A 9,250-nucleotide genomic window follows, 5' to 3' on the forward strand; every position below is an offset into this window, starting at 1 on the left:
TCATGGTTAGGGATTGATCATAAAATTTTAATCTACCGATGCTTCTGTTGTTTGTATATTTTTCTATATGTTTGTAATTGAACATTCAAGTTGTATATAGACATTTTTAGATATTTTTATCAACTTATGATTGTTGTTCTTAAATATTTAAGATAATAAATTTTTTTATTTTGCTAAATAATAAATGTTATGGTTGTTTGCATATTTATTTCAAACACATGATTTCAAAAGATTTTTAAAATTAAAAGGAAGTGTTTATGTAACACCTTGTTTTCACCTAGAAGTATACGCGATTGATCAACATTTTGATAGAAGACTATTTATGGTGGATAGTCTTGAAAAAAGTCGTAGTAGTCATAAAAGCAAGAATGTATATTTAAAGAGAGCATAAATATGACATCATATGAAGAAGTTATAATTTTTAAAAGTTTCAGGGCAGTAGTGTACGAAACAGAAACCGAAATAGAAATTGGTTGATTGTTAGGAAAAACAATCTAAATGAGAGTTGAAGGTCTCGCCCGTATGATTTCGTAAATATAAAGACATTAGAGAGCATAATTGATATGATAAAGTTATGATTTTTATTTGAGCTTTAACAGTCTAAGCCTATTCAAAATATAGCTTTAAAGATAAAGTGAGAATTAGCCGACATATTCTAAATAAAAGTTATAAATCTCATCTGTATGGACATAAAGAACGTCGAAAACGGAGCTTATATGGAGAATATATGATTTATTAAAGACTTTTTTATATTGTAGGAGAACTGGAGCACACAGACCAACCGTGCGGAACACACTGACATACAACCTAGAAGCTGACACATGTCACCACCCAGAAGACACCACATTAGCACCCCCGACTAAGCGTGTAGCACGCACCAGACCAAGTGTGTAACGTGCATCCCGAATTCACCAATAAATTATTGTTTCAGCCCCTTATTCCTCACAACAATTGTCACATTCTCTCTGGTTATTTGAGTTCGATTTCTGAAGTGTTTTAGGAGTTTAGAAAGTTTTATTTTTAATAAAACTCTCAAGAATCAAAGGGTTCAGGAATTAGAAGCTCTCAAGTCGAAGTTCTCCTAGCGCAAAACTCTTTGCATGTTTTTAAAAAAGAGTTAGGCTACATTTACTATGCTTTTAGGGTAACTTTATATTCATAGTAATTGTTATATATATATATATATATATATATATATATATATATATATATATATATAAGATTTATCAATAATTCCAGTTATAATGTTGATTAATTTACTTACGGGAGAGGTGTCTAGAATGGTCACATTGGCTTGGTTGTTGGATTTTATAAAGGCTATATGACGAAATGATCATGCCTCCTAATTGTCTGGCCCGGCTGATCCTTATTTGATAGAACTCTCAGTATTCATTAGGATAAGTGAATGATCTAGCTTTCATTAGTAGATTGCCATAGGAACTAATAAGTTATAGTAATACTTGTTAAAAGCATTACTCGCCTATTGAATCCCCAGAAAGATAGTTGTTAATCTTATAAGAATCTATCCATGTGAGTTATCTCACTATACTATGTATTACAATACATGTCTATGTGTGTTAGGATAGAAAACTAATATATTAGAGCTAGTAGAATAGTCTCTATGTGCTTAAGTGTGAACTGATAAAGTAGAAAGTATAGTGGTGCATGTACTAGTAGAATCTAAAGTGCAGTCTCTAAGTGCATAATAATTTTAATTAAAGACTTAGTTAGGGGATGATGATGGAATGATTAAAGAGGCTAGGAGTCTATAGGCATACATGTTAACGAAATGGAGCGTAGGTTGTAAGTACACACATACTCGTATTAACGAACATAAGCGTAGATCATAAGTACACATAGACCCATGTTAACAAAATGACACGTAGGCCGTAAGTTCATCCATGACACCACAATTTTGTTCTTGATAGTAGCCTTTGGATGATTCCATTCCAACCTTGGGTCAATTTTTTCCGATCTTCAAACCTTCATAACTTCTTTGTTACTAACCTATTTCCAATGTTCTTTATATGCACATGAAGGTGGGAACATATTCTATAACTCAGTTAAGTCCTATCTCACTAACTAAATATAGGTCTTAATCTATTAAGTCAAAAAATTGGCCCAAAAACATAAAATTTCATATTTTACCCTTTTGACCAATAATGCATCTTCTCATGCATTCTTTCGCTTGAACTTGCTCATATAACCTGTTCTAAGTGACATAAACTCTTATTGGCCAATTTCATAAAGTCACAACCTCATAATCTCATCTCTTTCTCATAATTTACTAGTTTACCCTTTTGGTTATATTTAACTAAAAGTCAACTTTCTCTAAATTTTAGGTTTCTACAATATCTCCATCCTCAACTCACTTCCGAAAATAATGGTATTTCCTCAGTCTATGTGTTGACTCTCATGATCATTAGGTTCTTAATCAAAGCAATGTCAACTTCGCTATCACATAAGACTACCATAGGCTCCTTGATAATAGGAGCAACACCAAGATTATCCACGAGGTTCTTTAACCATGTAGCCTTTTTTCCTGCTTCACTAGATATAATATACTTAGACATGCATGTAGGGTATGCGACTGTATTCTGCTTGGATCTTTTCCAAGCTACGGATCTTTTATTGATCAAGAATATACATCCTAACTGTGAACATGAGTAATCTCTGTTAGTTCATAAACTTGCATCTGGGTAACCTGTTACTCTCAACTATTCTTCCTCCATAAATTAAGAACATATCTTATGTTCCTCTCAGATAGTTGAGAATGTTCTATACTGATGTCCAATGTCTATCTCCAGCGTTGACCTAAAATTTATTCATCATGCTTAAAGAACACGAGACATTAGGTCGAGTACATGTCATGTCATACATGATCACACCTATTGTTGGAGCATATAGGACTCGATACATTCTATATGTCCAGTTCTTCACTAGTACTAGGACATTGATCCTTACTCAATCCTATGTTGTTGTATGGGTAGACACCCTTTTTTGGAATCTTTCAAAATGAACCTCGTCAATATTTTAACGAAGTATGTATTTTTGTTAAGTCCTATTAGATACTTTGATCAATCTATACAAATCCTTATTCCAAGTATGTATGCAACATCTCACCAGTCCTTTGTATCAAAAAAATTCCCAAGCCAATTCTTTACACTTTGTAGTGTTGGGACCTCATTTCCTATAAGTAGCATGTCATTGACATACAAAACTAGGAATACTACAATACTCCTACTAGCTTTGACAGAAATACATGACTTATCTTCACATATAGAAAATCCAAACTCTCTAAGCCTTTCTTAAAAGAAAAGATTTCATTTGTGAGATGCTTGTTTGAGTCCATATATGGCCTTTCAATCTTACAAACTCTATTTTGATATTTATGATCTATGAAAGCCTTAGGTTGTGCTATATAGACATCGCTATGATTTTTTCTTTAAGGACTGTAGGTTTCACATACATTTTCCATACTTTATAACCATAAAATGCATCTATGGCTACTTGTGAGAAGGTTTCCTCATAATCAAGCCCTTAAGTTTGAGTATAACCAGTCTAGCTTTGAATGTGTGCATATTCCCATCCATGTCAGTTTTTTTCTTTAGGATTTGCTTACACCCAACAGTTTTAAGGCCAAGTTTAGGATCAACCAAATTCCAAACTCGGTTATCATACACAGAATGAATCTCGCTCTCCATGCTCTCTTTGTACTTGTAACCTCTAGTCGTGACATTGCTTCCTTATAGTTGGATGGATCATTCATACATGCCAGAGTTTTAGCACTGGTCTATGTGTCTCCTTTTGTAGTAATATGGAAGCCATATAAATCAGGAGTAAGATGGAATCTATTGGATCTTTGAAGAGGAAGTGGAGATATTTTAGTTTCCTCAACTGGTGATTCAACATTAGGTTGAGTGCTATTGCCAACTATAGTTTCCACTTTGGTTGACTCTTGAATTTATTCATGATATATTGGGCTCCTACTAACTTATTTGGATATGAGCTCCGTCTCAAGGAAGAAGCACCTTCGAACAACAAACATTTTTTTCTCAGAAGTCTTATAGAACAAGTATGAAAAAGACTTTTGTAGATAACCCATGAATTCTCTGCTCAGGGTTCTAGCTTACCGTTGGCCTCATAATGAATGAAAACTTCATAGCCCCAAACTTTTTCATCTACAAGACTGGGACGTTTTCCATTCCACATCTTAGAGTGTATTTTAGCAAACTTTTTAGTTGGAACAAGGTTTAATATGCTGGGTGTTATCACTAAAGTATAACTCAGAAACTTACTGGAAGTGTAGCGAGAATCATCATAGATCAAAACATATTAAATTGCATTCAGTTTCTTCTTAATGTGAATATGTAATGCACTAGTTTTTTATTTATAATTCCTAATTTATCACATCTAAACCACACTTTACAAGCAGTGAACCCGATCGAGTATAGTATAACTTTGATAAGAAAAGGTGTCAAACACAAGGGGAACGGTAGTGAATTAATTTAAAATATTTGATTATAGGTTACAAAACACACAAAAGCAGTAAAGAAATGGTTTATTAAATCTCAGACGAACAATTAATTAACAAATCTCGATAAACTAACATCGAAACAAATCTCTTCAGGTACTTTGGTTTAGATAAATTATACCTTATAAGCATAGAAAATTGCATATACAAATTCATTTATTCATGTTCACCGATTCCTAAAACGATTATATTCGAGTTCACTAATACTAATCCTTTAGCAAACAAGTTAATTCAAACAATGATCAATTGATTAAACTAACATGCTTCCTAGTGTTCAGTTCGTATCAAGCAAGACTTGTAATAATAGTTAATCAAATTACTAATTTAATTTAACCTCTTGTTGATGGTTTATCACACAAGGCTCACACATTAACTTACTTATTTCCGAGTTAATCCTAGTTTCACATTCGTTATTCCTAGACATATAATCTTGATGGTCATCAAAATCATAAGAGTCAAGCAATCAAGCAGATGCTCATACAACTTAATTTAATTGACAATTAACAACAAATAATTATCATTAACACGTAAGGATCTTTTAACAAGCTTGTCAAGATATATTAAACATAAAAAAACAATCCAAAATAGCAATTAATCCAATAATCAAGGTTTCATTCAATCATAAACACAAAGTAAAAGGTTTTTACACCTAAATCAGAAAGTAAACACATAATAGTATCATAGTGGAATGCTAAGCATGGTCACGTTAACAAAACACATGATTACCGACAGATATCCGCTGTCTAATCCTTTCGATCACCGCTCCCGTTAGCTTAACAGCCTTCCGGCCGCCTCCTAGACCCTCAAAACGGCAACTATGAAGTTAATTTGTTGCACAAGTCGAAGTGAAATATCATAGATTATGAAAATGGTGGAATGATATGGGGTATTTATAGTTGAAGGGAGATGAAATTAATATGGAATATTAGAATTGGATTGGAATAAGGAAACTAATGGTGGCTTAGGGATTAAGAAAATAAAAATAAGATAAGTGGTGCTTGGGGAATACGTAACTTGGAGGGAATTTCCGTCTAGCTTTTATGCTTCATTTTCAAGGCCGATTTTGGATAAGATAAGTGTCAAATTAGCCAAATATCCCTCTCACATAAGTCGTAGGAGATTTCGTCGAGTTTTGCTAACATTTTGAATCTTGTCAATTGGACTTATGAGTCGTAAGATATAGCCGAAAGACTAAAGAGGGGTCAATCTGCCAGCAATATTCTTTTTGCATCTTTTCAACTCCATGTTCTTCCTTTTGCATTCTAGCTCCAATTTTTACTGTAATTGAATGTTTCAAAGCATATTAAGTATCTTTTAGTTCGAAATAACATGAAAACATGGTATAAAATAATAATAAAACATCATAAATATATACATAAAATAGATGTTATCAAACTACCCCACACTAGCCTTTTGCTTGCCCTCAAGCAAATATGATTTTATTATCTCACCAATATCACATAGAATAATCTATTTCAAACCCAACCATTATTCCAAGACCGCAATGCATGTATTTGTGTCTATAATTCCTAAGAAACTTCCCACTCCTAAATACTCACAATCCTTATGAACATTCACCCCTTAATTTATACGACATTCATTTCTGCAACCCTCCGAATGAATCCTCAGAAATCTTCCTTAACATCAATGTATTTTTGTAAAGCTATCCAAGCATACATAATCTAGAAATTAAAACTTTTGATATCACAATGGAGCTCTTGGAATTCTTCACTTCTTTGATATTTGATATTTTATTTCTTTGAATTCACCACTTTTTTGATTTTTGGAATTTTGATCTTTTGATCTTCAACTTGATAGCTCCAACATTCTTTTACTTTTTGGTAATTTCTCTCTTTCTCTCTCTCTCTCTCTCTCTCTCTCTCTCCCTCTCTCTCTCTCTCTCTCTACATGTAACTCACTTTTTTTTCACTAAATACCTACATGCTTAAGTAGGGGCGCTTAACATCAACCCTTATTGGTTAAGATATTCGTCTATGTGCAATGACTAAATAAGCTTTCCTGGATAGATTTCAGGTTTAGGCTGCAAAACATATTATGTCATACAAACTACCAGATTACCTTTCATATCTCATGACTTTTCACTAGGAAATGGGAAGTCACAAATACACTATAACATGTGTAGGCTCAGGTAAACATTTGAGTTCTCATCGGATCATCCTAAACAATATTAGCAAAATTTAAAAGTATCACTAGATTTTCCTAAATTAAACTATTATTTCAAGTTTATAAATTTTTAAAATTTCCTAATCTAGCAATTTTTAATTTTCCAATCTAAATACCTTTTTCGACCCCCTACCCCACACTTATTTGATGTAATGTCCTCATTGCATGCTAAAACAATTATAGAACATAAAATTAAATAAAGAGAATTAGAACAGACTCCCCTAAGGTGGTAGTGGTGAGATCGAATGGGACTGCTAAAAATTGCTCCGAAAAATTATTGGAAGACTAGAAACTAGATTGTTGCTTCTGAATTTTCCGGTAAATAAAATCAAGAACACCGACTTCAAAAATGTGGTGCAAAAGATTGCAAATAAATGCAATATATAGTAACCATGACGTGAGAAAGTGTCGACCATGTTGTGTTATATAGAATGGCAGCCTCCTCTTACAATAAAAAAATAACTCCCCCATGACATAGGAAAGTGTCAACCATGTCGTGGCAGCCGTGATGATACTTCTACCTCGCGTCGAAATATAACTCCATGGTGTGGGAACAGCTCATCCGTACCACATGAATCCAAATATGGTAGAAATGTCACTCTTCTAAATAATATACTTTCACAATATCAACTTGCAGCCTACACTTATGAAAAAAAACGTGGGTCTTGACTATAAACTTCAAACTCTCACACGACTATCTCTCTCGTGATAAAGCAACAGTCGAATCTAGCTGCTGAACTTACTGCCAACTTTCTAAGGGAGAAAATTCTACAAAGATCTAAAACAATCAAATAGCATCAACATGGAAAACAAAATTTTAAACAAACTAAAATAAAAATAAAATAACTAAAAAAAATAGCCAACCAAAATAACTAAAAATGATATCACAATCACTCGTCTTCGTCGAAATCACACTACAATTGTTGATTAAATCCATTGCATGTAAGAGGTGGTTTGTGAAAGCAAAAACTTTCGGGACCTGTCAGACTATTTCCTTTGTTTTCTTTGCACCATTAACTAAAAGTAGAACAAGAGTTGACCCAACTAGTCAAGAATAACAAGAGTTCGGTCTTCCACTTAACCACCTCGATATGCCTTGCTATACTATACGTCGTAGATTGAGTTGGACAAATCACCAAAGTAGTAGACTAAACAAGTTAATAATTCCCTAATCACTTGCAATCTCGAAACCCATGCAAAAATTAAAATCAAGCAATGCGTATGATCACGAGTTCCTGCAAATAACAACAACTTTCCCAACAAGTGAAATGCTATCATCGAAAATAAACCTAAAAATAAAACTAAAACTAAAAACTAATAACGAATAATCAAATAAACTAAATTAATTGAAAACCGTTCCCCGACAACAGCGCCAAAAACTTGATGTGAATTTTTCATCCACTAGTTTTTTATTTATAATTCCTACTTTATCGCATCTAAACCACACTTTACAGGCATTGAACCCGATCGAGTATAGTATAGCTTTGATAAGCAAGGGTGTCTAACACAGGGGGAACGGTAGTGAATTAATTTAAAATATTGATTATAGGTTACAAAACACACAAAAGAAGTAAAGAAATGGTTTATTAAATCTTAGATGAACAATTAATTAACAAATCTCGATAAACTAACAGGGAAACAAATCTCTTCAGGTAGTTTGGGTTAGATAAATTACACCTTAAAAACATAGACAATTGCATACACAAATTCATTTATTCATGTTTACTGATTCCTAAAATGATTAGATTCGTGTTCACTAATACTAATCATTTTGCAAACAAGTCAATTCAAACAATGATCAGTTGATTAGACTAACATGCTTCCAAATGTTCAGTTCGTATCAAGCCAGACTTGTAATAATAGTTAATCAAATTACTAATTCAATTTAACCTATTGTTGATGGTTTATCACACAAGGATCACACATTAACTTACTTATTACCGAGTTAATCCTAGTTTCACATTCGTTATTCGTAGACATATAATCTTGATGGTCATCAAAATCATAAGAGACAAACAATCAAGCAGATGTTCGTACAACTCAATTTACTTGACAATTAACAACAAATAATTATCATTAACACGTAAGGATCTTTTAACAAGCTTGTCAAGATAAATTAAACATAAACAAACAATCCAAAATAGCAATTAATCCAATAATCAAGGTTTCATTCGATCATAAACACAAAGTAAAAGGTTTTTACACCTAAATCAGAAAGTAAACACATAATTGTATCACAGTGGAATGCTAAGCATGGTCACGTTAACAAACCACATGATTACCGACACATATCCGCTGTCTAATCCTTCCGATATCCACTCCCGTTAGCTTAACGGCCTTCCGGCCGCCTCCTAGATCCTCAAAACAGCAACTATGAAGTTTTCTTGTTGCACAAGTTGAAGTGGAATATCATAGATTATGAAAATGCTGGAATGATATTGGGTATTTATAGTTGAAGGGAGATGAAATTAATATGGAATATTAGAATTGGATTGGAATAAGGAAACTAATGGTGGCTTAGGGATTAAGCAA

The sequence above is a fragment of the Lactuca saligna genome, chromosome 1, assembly GCF_052625555.1.
Source record: "Lactuca saligna cultivar CGN05327 chromosome 1, ASM5262555v1, whole genome shotgun sequence".
NCBI classification, from domain to species: Eukaryota; Viridiplantae; Streptophyta; class Magnoliopsida; order Asterales; family Asteraceae; genus Lactuca; species Lactuca saligna.